Below are 22,508 nucleotides of genomic sequence, written 5' to 3'. Positions count from 1 at the left end.
GATCAATTGGTTTCTTAAGTGTACATGACAGTCACATATCTAATTGCTAAATTATGACTAGCTTTCTATCATTTTCGTCTACTCACTTGAGCTATTGTTCACCACAGAATTTTATAGCTTAGCAATTACAAAGAATGTAACTACTACTCAGTATTTTAATCTGAAAATCTTTAACAAAGTCTGATTGCTAATAAATGTGGTAAAATGTTATCTTCAACAATAAAGACATTGTTTTTAATTAATTTATTATTTCGTTGTTGGTGACATTATGCATGTGCATGCATATATATATATGGAGTATGGAGTACAGTCTCACATATGGAGGTCTGAAATCAATGTTGGATGAGATATTACCTCCATATCACTGATCAGTGTCCTGATATTGAAAGAAAGTTGGGCATATATATATATATATATATATACATATATATGTATATATATATACACATATATGTATATATGTGTATGTATATATATATATACACATATATGTATATATGTGTATGTATATATATATATACACATATATATGTATATATGTATATATATATATACACATATATATGTATATATGTATATATATATATATATATATATATATATATATATATATCTTCATCATGATTAAAGCTAACATCGTGTATTTCCTGTGTTCTGAATAGGAATTGCAAGAGGTGATATAGAAACACAGCAGAAATAAGAATGGTTAAAGCAATGATTAAGTATTTGGCTTATCTTTAATTTATGAAAATCTTCTCTACCAATATCATTACCTAAAAATTATTTAACACGTTTTCTTTTCCCCCTTCAAATATATATCTGAGTTGATACTATTATTTGTAGTCGGAAAATATTGTTATAATTGTAACACACAACAACAATCTGGACAGCCTAATAGTAGAGTACTATATACATCAATTATAATCAGTGTCTGTTTGATTGCTCAATTCATCTGCTTACTTTTTAAAATCAGTGCCTAGCTAGCTGAGAAAACACTTAAGACTCTTGATTTCATTTGGTTACAATATCGGAATTTAGACGTGTGATGAGGCACATTTGTTGAGGCTGGACATAAGCTGAGTTTAAGAAAGCTTCCAGCTAAGAGTAAAAAGACAAACTATAAACCCAATCTTTGTTTGTTGCATATTGTGATCCTGATTTTCCTATATAATGGAAGTAATAAAGACTAAAATAAACAACCATAATCATTGCATATTAATAATGTAGGTTAAGCATAAGCATAGCATATTTTATCTTTGTTTTTTTTTCAAAGACTATTACCAAAATTACTCCTTGAATTTACATATATTTTTTTCTTTCTTCTCAAGATTCTGTGCTCATTGTTTCAGGTGTTGTGATTAATTCAATTATGAAAGAGAAAACAAGATGTTAATTATGGGTTCATACTGTTGAATTATAATCATCAGTGCATTGAATTAGAAGATAAAACCATTTAAAATACAGATATATTTAGGCTCCAATAATTGAACGTTTATTTTTATTGCTTTATCACAAAATTTAATATGAATATTTGTAGGAAAATATATATACACACTTCTTAGAGAGAAGACCCTGAAAGACCAAATAAAAGACTTTATGCAAGTGTGGGAACATGGTTCATTCAATTATGTTCTTACCATGCATTCCTGAGGATCTGAGTTCAATGTTTAGCACTCAGAAATTCAGACGAGTTAATCTTGGCATGGGAAAGAAGGCAGCAAAATTTCATAATCTTTTTGCCTAGCCAGTGCAGCCAAACAAGGAAGCTCCAGGTTTATTTACAGATAACATCTCAAAAATTAGACTGGAGAATAATTTAGTTGGGAATTTAGTTGAGAAGAGAATAGAAGTTGGGCCTGGTTCTTCTTCCTAGCCCATGGTCCCAAATATAAGACTCAGACTCACTCAAAATATATTTACAAATACCTTGGATAATTAACAAGGTTTTACTCTGACTAAATAATAACTAAAATAACCAAATTATTTTAACCAGCATTCTGCTTCATGGCTAGTTACCTGTGCTTAGTTACCACAAATCCATCTCCTCACATCTTCCAAGATTTGTCTTCTTATGCCTAGTTCTGTGCCAGGATAATTTCTCTCCTGGATGTCCCATATCCTACTTCCTGTCCATGCCATAGAATATCAGACTTATTTTTGACAAGTACAACATATGTACAGATATAAGATATTCTCTCAACATTGAAGAAAAGTAGAATAGTATCATTAACTTCTACCCTACATATAAATATATGCACAAGGCACACACACAAGGCACAAATGTGCAGATACATGGTTATAACATGTATATATTTTACAAACACACACATGCAAATACACACACACACATGCACACACGCAAAATTCTGTTCATGTTTGTAGTTCAATTAGTTCATCATGACTACTTGCAGGATCAGGAGAGCTATGTAACTAATAAATTTCCCAGAGAATATTTTGTTAGCTATACCATCAGTAAGTTTCAGTTTGTAAATTTATTACCTCTTGTACATGCTTTTTTATCTTTGGCTGGAAGATGGTAACCGATGAAGATGTTATGGTAGACGTATGAAAATATCATTAATCTGTGATGTTCTTGAACCATCTAGAATTTTTCCCTGAAAAAATGTTAATAGGCACCACTCCTTTGGAGCAAACCTGCAGATGCTCATATTTGTCCTTGGGGAAAATTCCATACTGCATTCATAAAATGTTTTCATGGATAAAACATATTATGGATTATTTTATCTCGTAATGTATATTTTATTAGTAAATGGTGACTTGCTAATGTACTCACTAAGAAGCTTGTTCTGGAGGTAACCAGAATTAATTTCAGACCCACATATGCTTATCTCAAAGTGGACTGCTATATCTAGGGATATTCTGTTCTGCTCCCAATTGTGTGACAAGGAAGACAAAACTGTTCAACATTGTGGACTTGAAAAGAGATAGATGGCAAATTAATTTCAACACATACATTGTTTGCTTTATGATAGAAATTTGAATGCACTGAGAAAGAAAAGTCAGAATTTCGACCATCAAAAGCTTATCTGTTGAGAGAAAGAAACCTCAGTCATCAATTCAAGCTGGCTGTCTCAAATTCCTGTTGGTTACTTGGGATGTACTACTATAAAAGTTAGTAGACATATGGACCCTAATTGGCTTGGAGGAATGTTCTTCCCAGAGGCCAGGGAATATCACTGAAGAGTAAGGAATATTTTAAGAACCAAAGGAGAAGAAAATCTACTGTGAGATTACATGTTTTATCTATGACAAAGGAGTTATACTCATGAAGTTTCAACAATATGAAAAATCTAATAAAATACCTGCACAATTCCAAAAATAGATCACATTCAAAAATAGATAGCCCACTACCTTAGATGAAGAGCTACAAACTATCAAACTATGAATAACTGCAGAGAGAGGAAAATTAGACATTTTTAGGAATGAGCCCTTCACTGATTATCCACTACAAAATAGCCATCAACTGAAACATGCACATGAGAAACACTAAATGGACTCAGCAGGTTGTATTTGTATTCTTATCTACTTATATGTATAGGCAGAAAGATAGATATAGATAGATAGATAGATAGATAGATAGATAGATAGATAGATGAAAGACAGACAGATAGATAGAGACAGAGAGACAGAGAGAGAGAGAGAGAGAGAGAGAGAGAGAGAGAGAGAGAGAGAGAGAGAGTAGATATAGATGGTATAGATGTAGGTATAAACACATACCCACACATACTCACATTCCAATGATAGTTAAAGACAAGAAAGATGTGAAAATCTGGGGTGTTACAAACACCATACTCTCACCATGGGAGAGTGAGGAGGAAAGAAAGATGGGAATGAAAGTGATAATATCTCAAATGATTTTAAAGATTAAAATAAAATCTAATGCATACAATTTAGTTATTTTCAAATAAAACTTAACTTACAATATGAACCATTATCATCCAGATTACTTTAATAGATATTTAACAATTGATGATAAATCTTTTGTTAGTTAGCAAATAAATTTTGTTCTACAGATTAAGAACACGTGTAGAATAAAATTTGCTAATAATTATTTATTCTATTTTATTATGTGAGCTATAGAATTTGTAGAAAAATATAGTATGACTTTTTGTAATAGTAAAGTAGAATAAGATAAAAAAGACCAATTGAAATATACTGACTTATTGATTTATATGGTGATTTATGTAAAGTATTGCTTTTTAGAAAGAACTGGTTTACCGTACTATCTGGAAAAAAAGAGCCAAGACAAGTAGATAAAACCATAGTTCATTGCCAATAGTATCCACAACACTGTCATATGCCTTTGCAAAAGAAAAACTTTCAAGATAACTACAATATATGGTTCTGGAAATATCTATCTATTTAACTTGCTTTAATGTTCATCTTACCTTGTAGCTTTAAGTATAAAAGGAGAATGAACACTGGACTTGAGACCAAAGTCTTTCTGGATTTATCCTGTTTTCATTAAGCCAGTGAGTGGATCTCTCTTCCACTCATTTTTGTGAGGTTGCTTATTCAAGAGTGATTCCCACCAAAAGAGAACAACATTGAGGAATCAGTTCTCTTCTTCCATCTTTATGATTCTCCCAGATATCAAACTAAGATCTAATGTTCCTGAAAACAAGTACCTTGACTCACAAGGCATTATAAAATAAAATTTAAATGTTTGAATGCAATCTATAAGACACTGTATTTTGTCACAGCAGAAAAGTAGCTAATATAGGGTGTAATCTATAGTTGAGAGTCGTTCTGGATTTCTTATTCCAGCCTGAATGTATCTGATTTCCGGACAGTTTGAATGTAGTGCCTCACAGACATACTTGTGCTTTCATGAATTCCATCATGCCTTCTCCTGTCAAAAATGGACGACACTGTCACAACCAAAGCCAAGATAAATCCTAACTACACTAGTCTGCTGCTTTTTAGGTATGTGTACGTCACATTGACAAGATAATTAATTAAAACAATGTAACAGATTAATGAAATGTAAGAGGCATAGGGAGTAAGAAGCTATAAATGAATCACTTCACAGCTGAGAAACTATTCCAGTGTTTTATTTCATCTGTGTTTATTTTAATGTCTCCCTTTTATTTCTTTACTATAATATCAGGCTCACCAGGAACATAGCCTCTAAAACCAAAATTTCTTCACACAGACATCAATACTTTGGTGAAAAATAAGTAGATTAATAGGAGACAGGATCTTGTATCAGTGATTTATAATACGTAAAATACTTACGTTTGTATTCTTTGTATAACAATGAGGTTATTGAAAAAGTATTAGGTGTAGGTGGGAAATGCTAGGAATAGGGCCTAAATTCAACAGTTATAAAGATAATAATTTAAAGATGCATATATTCAAAGGACTCAAAATTTGTACACTTATGTGAGATGGGGACAAGAAGGAATTTATGGCCTGTTTTGAGCATTTTATATTGTTATTGTAGAGAAAAGATTTAAGTTATATTTCCTCAGCTGAATTGTTTTAATTATTTGATCCAACTGTATAATTAAGAGAATGATTTTCTAGTAGTAAGAAATGTAGGGCACTGTTAAAGTATCAATTTTTTTTTCAGCTTGGTTTTGGTGGGTCTACATTTTCCCCTGTCTGTAGTTTGTGCAACTGGTCCCAGGTAAAATCTCCATAATTCTTGTGATTTTTCAGTGCCTTGAGATGTTTTGTTATCTGGTCCATATCAACAAATGTAGATCATGTCTTTCAAACTGCATTCTTATTTTACTTGTTTTTCATCCTCTTAAAATGTTAATACTCTTCTCATCTTTAATTTTTTTTATTCTCATTTACTTAACTGTCCCAGGCATTATTTGCCTTTCATTCAAATTTAATATAAACAAATAAACAATAGCATCGATAACAAAACCAAAAATATCTGAATGCATCAACAGTTCTGAAGAAAATGCTTGATAGTACTTCTATATATTAATAAAGTTTAAGTACCATTGTGTTTTGTGTACTTTTACACAACCCACCTTTACTCTGGGAAAGTGGCCATGCTACCAGCTCCCTCCCAGCTTCCCTTGAATCCTAGGAAAGAACACACACACACAGTTTTTTTACTTGCCTTCGAGACACAATTGCTGAGCACTACTATATCCCACTTGGAAAACAAACACTTATCATTACTCTTATCTCCATTCCTCTCACCTTCTCTAAACTTTAGTGGCTAGTCCCTGCTAAATGCCCCTGATGCCCTGCCTGTAGGAGTGACGTGTGTGGCCAATTTGTTTTGAGAACTCACATGGCTCCTCAAACTTTCTCCATCAGAAACATGACAGAATTCTCCTCTCTCCTTCCTTGCCTCACCCTTTTTATCCAGGGTCCTGGAAGGCCCAGCTATACCCTTCCCTCAGCAGTAGGTCCATGGCTTTCTTTACTAACAGATCAAGAGCCAACCAGGGGACATGACATCAGCATCAGAAAAAGCCTTACACCACAATAATTCTATCATCTGACTAGTAATTATATTTGTTCTAATAGTACTTTAAACAGGGACTATACCATCAGGCTAGAATCACACATTATTAGTACAGCTGACAATTCAGTTTAGTGAGTTTGATGTTTTAAAAAAGTTGATAAGAAAGTTGAAAATTTCTTTAGGTGCTTCTTGGGCATTCGAGATTCCTCAGTTGAGAAATCTTTTTTTTTTCCTTTTTCATTTTTTATTAGGTATTTAGCTCATTTACATTTCCAATACTATACCAAAAGTCCCCCATACCCACCCACCTCCACTCCCCTATCCACCCACTCCCCCTTTTTGGCCCTGGCGTTCCCCTGTACTGGGGCATATAGAGTTTGCGTGTCCAATGGGCCTCTCTTTCCAGTGATGGCCAACTAGGCCATCTTTTGATACATATGCAGCTAGAGTCAAGAGCTCCTGGGTACTGGTTAGTTCATAATGTTGTTCCACCTATAGGGTTGCAGATCCCTTTAGCTCCTTGGGTACTTTCTCTAGCTCCTCCATTGGGAGCCCTGTGATCCATCCATTAGCTGACTGTGAGCATCCACTTATGTGTTTGCTAGACCCCGGCATAGTCTCACAAGAGACAGCTACATCTGGGACCTTTCGATAAAATCTTGCTAGTGTATGCAATGGTGTCAAAAGATGGCTTCTCATAGTCAACAAATGAGCTCAGGTACCCCAACGGAAGAGAGTTGAATGAACTGATGGTAATTGCAACTTCATTGGAAGAACAATGGTATCAATTAACTGGGTACCTCAGAGCTCCCAGGGACTAAACATGTAACCAAAGAGTTTACATGAATAGTCCCTGGCTCCTGTTAATATAGAAACGGATACTCACAGACAACTATTGGACTGAGACTGGGGACTCCAGTGGAAGAGTTAGGGAAGGACTAAATAAGCTGAAAAGGATTGCAACCCCATAGGAAGAACAACAGTAACAATTAACCAACCAGACACCTCAGAGCTCCCAAGGACTAAACTACCAACCAGAGTATACATGGGCTGGTCCATGGCTCCCACTACATATGCAGCATAGGACTGCCTCATCTGGCATCAGTGGGTGGGGAATTACTTGGTTGTGAGGGGACTGGATGTCCCAGAGAAGGGGGATGCTAGAGTGATGAGGCTGGAGTGGGAAGGTAGGTCAGGGAGCACCCTCTTAGAGACAAATATGAAGGGAAAGGTGTGTGTAGGGAGCATTCATGGAGTGGAGACCAAGAAGGGGGAGAGTAACATTTGAAATGTAAACAAATAAAATGATTAATAAATAAAAAACTATTTGATATGGAAGTACTATTTTTCCATGGCAAATATTAAGAAATTTATTCAAACAACATATATCTATGTTTTTCAGGGAATTATTTTCTGGCCTTAACACAATGAAAATTAACTTAAAATTCTATAATATGTGTTTGATTCTATAATTAATGCACACTCAGCAGGCTCACACCTGTTTAGACACCCACTTCAATTGGGAAACAGGAATATTAAGACCCAAAGGGAGAATACTGTAATTGGTTAAAGGGAAGGGCAGTCTCATTTATAAACTGAAAGGGATAAATTCAAGTTTAGAGTAAAACAGATACTCAACCATGTCACAAAGCAGAAGATAGAAACATCTATGTCAATCTGACGTTTAACTTTGACTGAAAATCATGTTTACAAAATTTGAAAAAAAATATAGATATTTCTAAATATTCAAGTCTTTTTTCAAAATACAAAAAAAAACCCAAGCAAGCAAAAAACAAAACAAAAGACAAAAATAAAAAACAAAACAAACAAACAAAAAAAAACTTGCTGCCACAGATAGCAGATAGCCAAAGACTGAAAATTAGAATGTTCTTTGAATTTTATGTTAAAAATAGTAGATCTACTCATACTATAGAAGCACCATGAATCTCTCTCTCACACACACACACACACAAACACAAAGGTTTTGTAACTACAAATGTGCATACAATTCCAGAAATTATTCGCTGAGCAGTTAGATATGGAGAGAACAGAGGCAGTCAATAATTTGCACAATTTCTTGGTAAAATTTTTTATTTAGAATATGATTTTATTACTAACTAAAAAGCAATCATGTCAATGTATATTAGGAATAATTGTATCTATTCATTTTCAGAGCACTTTTATGAATGCAATGTTTTAACTTCTAAGATTTGAAAAATAAAGCTAGTGACTATACAACCTTAAATTCTGAGAATAAGGTTTGTGATATAAGTATAAATAAACAAATTCATGATGTTTTACTAGTTTATATTTTTTCTTTAGGGGTATCTAGTTTCAGAAATATGCACACGTATGTTCAGAGGAGTAAAATTAATTAAGACAAATCAGTTTTAGGGATATCACTGCTGAGGTGGCAGTTTATAGATTTCAGTACTTCAATGTTTCTCCAAGCCATCTAGGAAAGGTTAATATCTGACTAAGCATAACTTTGTAATAATCCCTAAGGCAATTTTTAAATCCATGTAAAAATTGGAATGAAGTACAAATGTGTAATTATTAACCGTTTGCAAATTCCACTAGTAGACTTAAGAGGTATAACAGAGTATTTTAAACTATTGTTAAGGTGTCTCCTCTTTTGAAAAAAAAACAATTTTGTCCATTTTATGTATGCACATTTGTGTGTATATGATCATACACACTCAGCTATGTGCCTCAACTTACAAAAGATAAACCTTGAAATGTAACTAAATGTGCATGTTCCAATTGTATATAGTTTATTACTCCTTAGTTGGTTAAAAAGTTAGTTTTATTAGTTTGTTTCTCTGATTTATTTTTTTTTTGTACTTGAGTATTTCTCTCAATAAATCACATAGAGGAATTTTAATCCAGCAAAAAGCCTACTATAGCAAGGGGTCAAACCCATAGGTCTATGTGATTTAGATAGAATGCAGACATATTCCAGATTACAGTATTATCTAGCTGGAATACAGTCATGCCATTGGAATTAAAAATTGCCTTAGGGATTATTATATGTACTTTTAATAAAAAAAATGATTTCCAAGTAGAGGGAAATTCCATTGAGTTCAGGAATGCAGTAGAGTTCAGATGATTGTGTTTACTTCATGCAGATGCAGGAGGGAGTGTTGCTAGGAGAGTTTTACAGAGGCAGCTTGCAGGTTAAGACAGAACAAACCAGAGAATGGGAAGAAGCCAGAAATTTAGAACAGATTGCCACAGTTAGTTTAAGGCCAATTAGAGCAATTCTGTCAGAAGCTTAGAGAAGTCAATTAAAATCAGTCAACTTGGAGAAGAGTTTGAACTAGAGCAGCTGAATAAAAGCAGCCAGAAAGAGTTTGTAAAGAGCTAGAAATGGCGAGATTGTTTATCAGTAAGCCTCTGAGTTGGCAATGACATCTGGTGAATAGAAGCTACTTTTCCAAAATCATGTGTCTTTGTCAGGTTTTCTGTTGCTGCGATAAAACATCCTGGTAATAAGCAACATGTGGAGAAAATTTTTGAGGTTGTTGTTGTTTTATTTGTTTGTTTTGCTTACACTTTTCCTATGATCTCTCATTGAAGAAAATCAGGCCATAAACTCAAGCAGGACAGGAATATGGAGGCAAGAACTAATACAGGAGATCATGGAGGAATGCAGGTACTACCTTATTCCTTTTGCTTACTCAGACTGCTTTCTTGTGGCATCTAGGATAACTAGCGTAGGAGAAGCACCATAAGTGAGTACCTCCCTTCCACATCATTCCTCAATCAAGCAAATGTGTCACAAGCTTCCTCATAGGCCAATCGGTTAGGGAAACGGTCAATTATTGTTTTATTTTCCAACAAACTTTATATTTTGAATAGTAAAATAAAACTAGCTGGTACATTGCTCAAAAGATGACACTGAGTAGAGTGCCATTTTCCTTTTAAAAATGTGAGACATAAGGGAATAGGTGGGTCATTTGAGGTTACTATCCCCAAAAGAATCTGAAAGTCTTCCCATAGGGCATGGGGTTAATTTTCATGAGAAAGAATTTTAAATAACTGATGCCTATTTCAACCTATAAAATCCTGTAAAGGAAAATGTCCTCTCTCCTATTATGGTTCCTGCAATTGAACCATCCTCTATGATGTCACACCATGAAGTGAGTTCTAATTGAAACAGTGAATAGGAGTTTAGAATTTTATCCTTGAAATTTCTGAGTTATTTAATGAAATTCTTTTTTTTTCTACAAGTTTCTCTGCTGTAACAATGACACAATATTAGTTAATGGGTCCTTAGAGATTTGAACCAGACCCAAAGTAAATACACATGAGTATTTTCTGCACAATGTTGAAGAAAATGCTTAGAGTACAATTCCTGGTTCATAAACTACATAGCTTGCATAGGAACACAACTTATATTCAATTAACTTTTACTGCTTAGAGATGGCTGGAGAATTGACTCAGTGGTTAAGAGCACTAACTTCTCTTCCAAGGTCCTGAGTTCAATTTCCAGCAACCATATAATAGCTTATAATCATCTGTAATAGGATCCAATGCCCTTTTATAGTATTTTTGAAAACAGCTACACTGTATGCATATAAACAAATACAGCTTAAAAGAATAAGAAACACAACTTACATTCAATTAACTTTTATTCTTTATAGAAGGCCCAAATGTTTAAAATTAAAATATATAGTATTATACAATGGATTTTCATGATGCTCAGGTTCTTATAATTATAGTTGTTTTCTCAGTTTGAAGTAATATTTAGTATTATTTATATCTCTATATTTTCAAATTTTAAATTCAGTTTATCAAAAGTCATAACCATGCAGTCAACTACTTTGAATGAATGAATGAATAAATGAATGAATGTTGAATTAATGAAAGATCACATTTATCACAGTCTTTAAGTGCCACAATTTATGCCTTTGGCAAAAGTACATATTTCATAGTTTTGTCTGAGTTATTGCAAATAAGTAAGTACAAGTTAATGACAAGTTAAGGTAAGTACAGTGAAAGAGACTTACTTTTCACAAGAGAGCAAACATGGAAAAGAAGCAGAGTCATTTTGAAGTCACAGGTTATTAGGAAAGAGATATATTGAAGTGGAAATTATTTGTAATGTCATTTGATGCAGAGACACATGAGAGGATACATGATTTTTGGACAGAGTATGAATAGGATTTGATGGGCATGGACTGTACACATGTATCTAGCCTTGCAATGCTCAGTTGGTCTTGCAACGTTTCTGATTTTCACTTTTTTGAGAGAGGCACAGCAAACAACTTCTCATGGAGACCTGGACATTCCTAATTGCTCCTGCTAAAGAGTACCTGGTGGTTTGTGCTAGGTCATGCTGCTGCTACTGATTGGTGGATGGAATTCTGACACTACTAAATTTTTATGCTGGTATCCTAAAGAACAGTGATTGGAATTACCCCGAAAGAACTGCTTTTAAACCAGTCCACATCCCATTGTCATATTTACTATCTTTTCTTCTCTACCTTTAAATGGTGAGTGAGAGTTGGGGTCAAAGCACTTTTGAACCCTTATTAGAAGGTTTTGAAAATTCTAAGCCTGCAGCATATCATGATATACTATTATCATGATATAAAATATGAAAATGATTTTCATTATATAAATGATATCAAGATCAATGTCCTAAAATGTCACCAGTACAAAGATTGCTTTGGGAATGCTTTCATCCCTTTTTTCTCATCTTATTATACCTGTTGCTAGAGATGGACATTTTGGCTAGTGTGAAGTCTAACAATGCAATTCTAGTAAGCCTCATTCCTCATGTCCAGGCCTCCAAGTAGAAAATCTTTCCTAGGGAACTGTCAGTTTACACTGAAACATCTTAAAAAACAAAAGGATTAGTAGTTATTGTATTATATCAGTTACTTGTCACACTGATAAGTTACTAATTTATTCAGAAACTGAAAACATAAGTGGACATTTTTCTCAAGGAAGAATCTATATTAAGAGCACAATTATTCCCTATTTATCTGCTTGTGTTCTCCTTGAACTTCATTATTCATGATACTATCAATATCACCCTGTAACATGGCACTTCCCTACAGGCTTCAAGAATGTGCTGAACTTATATCTATTATTAGTTGCAAGACAATGTGTAATTATAAAACTTCATTCCAAGACATATTCTGAAAGCTTTTTGAAAGACTGTAGCATAATCAAATTAGAGATTCCTTCAATAAAAATCAGCTATGCCTTTTCATTATATTTGAAACAAGACAGAATAGTTAGAAATCGCCTTACCTTAAGTCACAAGGAACTTCATTACAAATGCAAGAGAAACATATCTATACCAGCAGGGAATATTCTTGCAGAGATTTGGTATGGTTGACTGAACTCATAAGGGGAAATATGTACAAAGGTTTAAAGATTAGATTCAAATGTACTTTTTGGATCATATTTTCAAAATTGAGACACAGTAAAATTCTTCCCTGTTAAACCAACCATATCACAGAAAAAAAAATCACATCATTATTACATGACTGGATTCCTCCAAATGCTAGCCTACCTTTAATTTCTCACTTTTAAGAGTAAATAATATTATTACTAATATACTGTTTTGGTCCACTAATGCTCTACTTACTGAGTTGAGATTTTGTGAGTGGTAACATCGTTACATATGAATAAAACTACCTATATAAATGGGGTGATATATAGAATGTCATATTTAGAAAATAGCATAATTAGAAAGTAATCAATACTCAAAATAATTATTACAATAAAATTTTCAGGAAAAAAACTTAAGTTGGTTTAGCGATATTTGGAAATCACAGTTTCTTTAGGCATATTAACCTACTTGAAATACTAAAGGAAATTTACTACTTAAGTATAGCCCTTATATTAGTGATAAAATAGGAAATTTAATGGAAAAGTGGCACCAGATCTAACATCCTGACCTTCTAAAACAGATATTTACTTAACATAATCTTTAAACAAGCAGAATGCTCTCAACATTTGAGACAACAAGAAACCACAGATATTGATTGCTTCTACCTCTATCATTTGGTTCTCCAGCATTCATACAAAACCACAGGTTTGATCTGAAGAGCAGCACTGAGAAACTTCAAATAAAAATATTGCTAACTATAATGCTCATTCACTGTCTTGTGAAACATTATCTAGAAATGTTTAAAGCAATAGTCCTGCTGCAGCATGAAGTAAAACCTCGGTTATCTCTGGAACACAGCCTCTGTGCTCTCAGAAAACACTTCCCAGATGATGTCACCTCAGTGATGCTGGTCTTTTCTTAATCACAGCTAATTTCTTAGCTCCAGCTAACCATCATCAATAGTCCCAGTAATGCAAAGGTTTCACTTTAGTACTTCTGGTATCTTGTTAATCACAGCTGATTCTTCAGCCCCCTCTAACCAGAACCACAGAATCTTCACAATCAAAATAGCAATGGCCCTCAAAAGAGTCTTTAATCTTCCCTCTGAAATTTCACAAGCCAGGCCTCCATCTTCTGCACTGTTCTCAACATTATCTTCCAAGCTCCTACACAATATCCCACAGAGCTCTTAACACCGAATGGATCTTCTAGCCTAAAGTTCCAAAGTCCTTCCACAGTCCTCCCCAAAACATGGTCAGGTTGTCACAGGAATACCCTGCTATGCTGGTACCAATTTGTCTTATTCAAGGTTTCTATTCCTGCACAAACATCATGACCAAGAATCAAGTTGTGGGGGGGGATATATTCAGCTTACATTTTCCACATTGCTGTTAATCACCAAAGGATGTCAGGACTGGAACTCAAGCAGGTCAGGAAGCAGGAGTTGATGCAGAGGCCATGGAGAGATGTTCTTTGCTGGCTTGCTTAACTTGCTCTCTTATAGAACCCAAGACCACCAGCCCAGAGATGGCACCACCCACAAGGGGCCTTTCCCCCTTGATCACTAATTGAGAAAATGCCTTACAGCTGGATCTTGTGGATGCATTTCCCCAACTGAAGCTCCTTTCTCTGTGATAACTCCAGCCTGTGTCAAATTGATACCAAACTAGCCAGTACAGTGGCCTGCATATAAAATTTAAAATTATTTTGCTTTACTTAATTTTGTCTTTTAATTCATTGTTTCTATTCATGTATGTGTGCATATGCATGCACAAAATTATATGTACCACTTTTATACAGGAACCTGCAAAGACCAGAGGTATTAAAAGAGAATTACAGGTAGTAGTGACATATGGCTGTGAACTGAATCTAGGTCCTCTGTAAGAAAAATAATTGCTCTTAAATGATGATCTAACATGGCAGAACCTTCCTCTAATGAATAAAGTTTTCAAGGGATCAATCACTTTGCGACGAGTATGCCGGACTTCCTGGTCGGGGAGAGGAAGAGTGGAGGCAGGACAAAGGGATATACTTTTGGATGGAAGAGAACATGGAGCCACAATGTAGGTAGCAGAAGCCATCCCCCTCCATACACACCCCGGTTTAGAACCGTGACAGGTGACAGGATTTGACATAGAAGTTTACAAAATTAGGATGTCAGTTTCTGCCCTGGGATTGTGTTACCCGTTGATTCTAAACTAAGATTGAGAACTGTTTTCCTTCATGTGGTGACTCAAATGGATTCCAAAGAAAGGTACAGCAGGGTACACCAGTCAGCTAGGGGAATTTGGAAGCATGGAACATGCATGGCAACAGCCTGTCATGAGAACTAAATGAGCCAGGCAGAGAGATTTCAGAGACCCGAGTCAGAGAGTCTTCAGGGCTGAGAAGAGGTCTGCCTGTCTGCCAGTGCCTTGCTGACAGTACTGTGAATTACCCTTTAATATTTCACACAACATCTCTGCATACACAATTTTATATCTTACACAGATGTTTTTGCTTATAGAATTATATTTCATAGGCAATATATAGAGGATACAATATCATTTATTAAGGAAAGATTATTCTACACCTAATATACTCAAATTAATTGATGCTAAAATTAGTTAAGTACATTAATATAGAGAATGATTTAAACTTAATGATTACATTATATATATATATATATTCTTTGAAATTTACATATTTGCATTTATTATGCATTTCTTTTTTGTGTTTTTAATTTTTTATTGTATTTATTTACTTTTCAAATGTTATCCTCTTTCTTGGTCTCCCCTCCTCAAGCCTCCTAAACCATCTTCCCTTACCATACCTCGATGAGTGTAGCCCCCACGCACCCCCTCCTGCCTCACTGCCCCAGTACCCCTCCACACCGGGGCATCAATGGATCTCCCCTACCATCTATGCCAGACAAGGCCCCTTCAGCTCCTGCAGTCATTCCCCTAACTCCTCCATTCGGGTCCATGTGCTTAGTTCAATGGTTGGTTTTGAGCATCCACATCTGTATTGGTCAGGATCTGGCAAACTTCTTAAGAGATAGCTGTATCTGGCTCCTATCTGTAAGCACTTCTTTTCATCCACAATAGTGTTTGAGTTAGGTTTCTGCATGTGGAATGGATCCCTAGGTGTGGCAACCTCCATATTCCAGCCCCCCTCACTCGCCACTCTACTATCTGTCACAGTATTTCTCTTAGCCAGAAACAATTCTGGATTAAAATTTTGAAGATGAGTGGGTGGCCCCATCCTTCAACTGAGGGATATGCCTAACCTCTAGATATGGTCTCAACAGGTTCTCCCTCCCCTTTATGGAGCATTTCAGCTTATGTCATCCTAGTGAGGTTTGAGGAGGCTCTTGCTTTCCTGGCGTCTGGGACTTTTTGGTTGCTACCCCCAGTTCCCTAACACCCACTGCTACACACTTCTCTTCAATTTTCTGACCCTCCGTACATCTCATCTATCTGCTCCCATACTTGATTCTTCTCTTTTTTTAATCCTCCCACTCTTCTTTTCCTACCAGTCCCTCACACCCGCTACTTTCCTTGATTATTTTGTTCCCCTTTCTAAGTAGGAATAGAGGATACACTCTTTGGTATTACTTCTTAAAGTTTCCCGTGGTCCATGAGTTGTATCTTGGGTATTCCATGCTCTTTGTCTAATACTCTCTTTTAAGTGAGTACATATCATCTTTAGTCTACTGTGATTGAGTTACCTCACTCAGGGTGATATTTTGAGATCCATACATTTGCCTTCAATTTCATGAAGTAATTGTTTTCAGTAGCTGAGCAGTGTTCCATTGAATAAGTGTCACATTTTCTGAATCCATTCCTCAGCCAAGGGGCATCCCGGTTGTCTTCATCCCCTGGATATTATAAATATGGCTGCTAGGAACATAGTGGAGCATGTGTCTCTATTACATGTTGGAGCATTTTCTGGGTATATGCCCAGGAGTGGTACAGCTGGATCCTCGGGCAGCACTATGTTCAATTTTCTGAGGATCCACAAAACTGATTTCCAGAGTGGTTGTGCCAGCTTGCAATCCCACCAGATATGGAGAAGTGTTCCTCCTTCTTCACATCCTTGCCAGCATCTGCTGTCACCTGAGATTTTGATCCTAACCATTCTGACTGTTGCAAGGTGGAATCCCAAAGTATCCTTGATTTGTATTTTCCTGATAACCAAGACTGCTGACCACTTCTTTAGGTGCCTCTTGGCCATTTTAGTTTCCTCTGTTGAGGACCCTCTCTTCAGCTTTGTTTCCCATTTTTAATAGGGTTATTTGGTACTCTGGATTCCAACTTCCCAAATTCCCTATACATATCAGATATTAGCACTATATTGGATTCGGTATTGGTGAAGATCCTCTCCCAAGCATTTCTATTACAGATTTGTTCCAAGTATGTTATATTAGTGCCATCTCGTTTCCTTAGGTGACTTCTTCAAGAAATGTTCTTAATAGCACACCGTTGATAACCCAACTTCAAGACACTCAACAACTCAAGCTTGGATACTGAAATAGCTTTATTCTTTGAAAGGATATGAATATTTCTAATGGTTCTAATGGTTCTAATAGTATACAAAATAAATAGCTTTTCCTATATGAAATTTATTGACTCACATGTAACATGATGCACACTTACTTGTAAATGGAAGTAGTAGACATTTTAACAGAAAAAAAAAGAAATGAAAATAATTAACTCAGTCTATTTTGAATCATTCTGAACTACCAATCATCATATGAATCATGTAAAGGCTCATATTAAGGTTGATGGAAATCAAATGTAAATCAGCATGAATAAACCTGATGTAATATCAATATCCTTAGTACTGAAACACAGCATTCTGTGAAGCTCTTAATTTTAAAACTGAAAAAAAAAATGCTCTTTTTTTCCCCCTAGAAAACCTGGGCCAATAACAGAACAAATTTTAGACAAGTGTTTATTGAAATAATCAAAAATGTCTATAATGAATGAAATTTACTTGACAGGTTTTAAAATTTAGAAGTAGCATCACATGTTATTGGCCCTAAAACACCTCACTTTATGTGAGTAATATCATCTTTTAGCCCAAAGAGTTAGAAGTGTTAGTTTCAGGCATACATATTGCTCTCATATTCCAGATAATTAGTTTGAAGAAAAAGGTGCTAATTATGGTTTCTGGTTTACATTTACTTCTTTCTCTGTCTTATCTTAGTTTCTACTCTAAGTCCTGGAGGTCCTGATATCTTTCGGTTTGTATGCAAATGCCACCATTTTTATTTTTCCACTTTTTCACTTCACCCATGGTTACATTTTAAACATAATATTTTTTAAAAAATATTTTATTAGATATTTTCTTTATTTACATTTCAAATGCTATCCCGAAAGTTCCCTATACCCTTCCCTCGCCCTGCTCCCCTACCCACCCACTCCCACTTCTTGCTCCTGGCGTTCCCCTGTACTGGGGCATATAAAGTTTGCAAGACCAAGGGGCCTCTCTTCCCAATGATGGCTGACTAGTTACATTCTAAATAAGTATCTCTGTATTCCATATTGATTTTAATCATCTCTAAACTTCCTTTAAATAGTGTTACTCCATTAGGTTCTATTTTATTTCATGTTTCACAAACCACTCATTTTTTTTATTCTAAAACAGATAATTGGTTCTTATCTCCTATTTTCTAGTTTCTATAATTTTGCCTAAAACTTCCAATTCCTTTAGTCTCACAACACACTACTTATAGTCTTAAATTACAGCTGCTTTTATGTTATTTTGTTGTTGTTGAAACATAACTAAACATAACTTTTTATGCAATCTATTTTCATCACAGTTTCATCTCTTTTTTTCTGGTTCCTTCAAAATCTTCCCCACATCCCACCTCACCCTATTTTGTGCCTTCATTTAAACAATCAGACAAACAGAAAAGCCAAACACATCAGAGTAAAGCAGAATGAAACAAATACAAAGCCCAGTAAAAAGAAAAAATATACACAAAATACAAACAGAAAATCAAAACCTGTGATGAAACAAAGTCTAAAACCACATGTTCAGTGATTAGATCCCCTGTTTCAGAACCAATAACATTTAGAAAGTTCCTGACACTCTCTTTGTGCCTCTGCTGCTGTAATTTGAAACTTCAGGTCACTCCCATCTTCTGTGCTTCATTCAGTGTCTCCTCCCTAAAAGGACAATGTGGCCGATCCAGCCCACTTCTAAAAACTAACAGAACATACCATATAGGAATTTCAATAAAGAAAAAAGTGATTTCACATTAAAAAAAAAAAGAAGTACCAGATGAGTGAGACATAAAGAAAATCCCTCCCCAAACAAGGGTTTGTGTACTGGCTGGTTTTCTGTGTCAATTTCAAACAAGCTGGAGTTACCACAGGGGCCGCACTGGAGGAAATGCCTCCATGATATCCGGATATAAGGCACTTTATCTATTAGTGATCAAGTTCGAGGGAGGGCCCATTGTGGGTGGTGCCATCTCAGGACTGGTAGTCCTGGGTTCTATAAGAAATCAAGTTGAGAAAACCAGGGGAAGCAAGGTATTACACAACATCCCTCCATGGCCTCTGCATCATTTCATGCTTTCTTACCTGTATAAGTTCCAGTTCTGACTTCCTTTGATGATGAACAACAATGTGAAAGTATAAGCTGAATAAACTCTTTCCTCCCCAACTTGCTTCTTGGTCATGGTGTTTGTTCAGAAATAGAAACCCTGACTAAGACAAATTGGTACCAGAAATGTTGTTTTCTTGTGAAAACCTGACTATGTTTTGCGGAGGATGGTGTAAGAACTTTGGAACTTTGGGCTAAAAACGGTGTTGGGTGTTAAGAACTCTGTTGGGTGTTCTATAGGAGCTTGGAATATAATGTTAAGGACAGTGCAAATGATGGAGGTTTGGCTTGTGAAATTTCAGATGGAGGATAAGAACAGTTGTTGTTTTGATTGTGAAGATTCTGTAGTTTTGGTTAGCTGGAACTGAAGAATCACCTGTGATTAACAAGATACCAGAACTACTAAAGGAAAACCTTTGCATTTCTGGGACTACTGATGCTGGTTAGCTGGGACTAAGAAATTAGTGGTGACTTAGAAGAGAGCAGCGTAATTGTGTTGAAATCTTCTGGGAAGTATTTTCTGAGAGCACAAAGGCTATATTCTAGAAAGAACCATGGTTATACCTCATGCTACAGCTGGACTTGATAATCTGTAAAGAGTCACCCAGATGGTACTGGATTTTAAGGCATGAAAGCATTATGCTAAGGCTGCACATTGTGAGAAACCATGGAAGGCCATTTGTGAAGGTGCAGCCTCAGTTGCAATTAATGGCCCAGGTCTGTAACTGTCATGTAACTGAGTTGAGGCTTGACACTATGCAGGGAGACCATAAGAGACTATTGGTGAAGCATAGTTGAAGCAGAAGGCAGCAGTATTTTGGAGATGCCATTACCATGAGATGTCCACCAAGTATAGCAGCAGCAGTGGAATACAGGTAGCTGGAGCCTAGAAAACAAAGGGTGTGTGCTACAAAGGGCAGTTCTGGAGATGTGACTCAAGTCCTTGGAGGAGGACAGAAGATCATGAGTAGATTCCATACATTGGATAGGTAGGGTTTGATTTTAATTTTGATTGTGACTGTGCCCTGATATTTTTCTCTCTTGAAGGAAGAAAGTATTTTAGAGGAGCTACAATTAAGAGACTTTGAATTGAAAACAGACTTTGATTTTTTAAAGAGATTAGATATTTTAAAGGGAATAAAATTTAATATGTAAGAATTGGTAAAGACTGTGGGACTTTTAAAGTTATTTAGATCTTGGGGATGAATAAGAATGTAAGGATTGAGGCTTAATAGTGATGTCTGTGTTGTCAACTTGACAAAGGGTCAATTGTACTGGCTGGTTTTGTATGTCAACTTGACACTGTAAGACCCCCTTTTGGGGACCCCCACTCTACTCTCAGGAGTGAGAGAGCACCCAAAGAAACACGAGAATCCATTTTGCTGTAATCACATGAGGCAGTTTAATGACGGAGCTCTGAACCAACATGTATCCCACACAGGAGATAACAGATGTCAGCCATGAGGCTTGAAAGCCAGGGGGTTTTATGGGTTAAGGGGCTTAGGGGTGTGGAATTCAGCATAGTGACACACTATTGGCTTATTCAAACATCAGCAGAAAAATTATATGTACGTGCAGGGGGTCAAGAGTTCTGTGAGTTGTTGACTCAGTTCAGATAGCCCTGTTATGTCCTCACATTCCACTTTATCTTTCTGGTCAAGATGGTTCCAGCAATGTTTTAACTACAGGGCATACCTGGGTTTGTTTTTCTTTGTTCTCAGCCCCAGGCAGCCTCTAGGCTCACAAACAACCAGCAATTTCTGAATAATTTAATGACTTACAGGTCTTAAAATTTCATCTTTCTTTCATTCCCCTCTTCTTCGATTAAGTAATTCTAATCTTAGAATTTTAGAAGTCTATATCTCTATGTGAAGAATAGAAATCATACTCTGCTACTTTCTTAACTATATGTTGGTGTTGACGCTGGAGGACCATAAGCTATACTGTATCTTTTACATGGGAACAAAAACAGAATAAGAAGGGATAGTAAACAGGACTAGGCAGGGACCCTTCTAGTGAGGCTTGAGGGTCTTGGCATGATGTAGGTGCACGTAGATCAGATCTCTGGCTGGAACTGGTGAGATGTATTTGGGGCACCCTGGCTCATTCGCTGTAGCCAGTTGTGACCAGACTTCTTTTTGCACCACCTTCAAGCCTTTTAACTTAGCATACAGATCATTATTATAACAACATAGATTTAAACACATCAGTTTTAGACAGTGGTGGGCATGGGAGCCCCATAAAGGATCTCAAAAAGAGTAAGACTGAATCAAGAGGGAGAATTTCTAGTTCCAAATAGGGCAAGGGGAAGGAGCACCAACTCTGTGCCAGTCTCCATGGTTAATTTTGTCAAGGTCTCTTTTAGAGTTCGATTTATTCTTTCTCTCTGTCCTGAGCTCTGAGGTCTGTACACACAATGTAATTTTCATTTGACCTCTAAATACTTGGCCACACCCTGACTTACCTGGGTAACAAAGGCAGGACCATTATCTGACACTATTGCTTTTAGCACTCAGAACCTTGGAAATTTTTTCTTTAATAATCTTCTTGATAACTATCTGAACAGTCTCATTTTTACAGGGAAAAGCTTCTATCTATCTTGAGAACGTTCACAAAAACCAGAAGGTATTCATACACATATTTTTCTCAGTAAAGTATATTTTCCAGTGGACACCAGGTCTGTCTTCCCATGGGAGAACTAGTTTTTTTTCTTCAGTTTCTACTATTCTATACAGGGTTTCTTTTACCAGTCTTAATTTGTCTATACTTGATAGTCTTCAGACTGTCAGGATCATTGCTCTTTGGGATGCCTGTTTGGCGGTTAGATCTGCCATCTGATTTCTTTTAGCCACAGCATCTTAGATCTTTCTCTGCAGATGCCAACAGCACTCTTTGTCTGTATATTGCTCCGTACAATGGCAAAAGCACACCTGCTGTCAGTGTAGACTTCACTTTTGCCATTTTAGAGCTTGTATCAAAGCCACAAGTTCAGCTTTCTGTCTACCACTGCACTGCTGTCCCAGCCTTCCACTTACCTTCAACAGCAAGGCTACTGCCATCCCTGTACCAGCTCTAACTCTCAGGCTAAGGCTGATCTGATCCTTC

Source organism: Mus musculus, chromosome 13 (assembly GCF_000001635.26).
Source record: "Mus musculus strain C57BL/6J chromosome 13, GRCm38.p6 C57BL/6J".
Lineage (NCBI taxonomy): Eukaryota > Metazoa > Chordata > Mammalia > Rodentia > Muridae > Mus > Mus musculus.
This window is presented reverse-complemented; position numbering follows the sequence as displayed.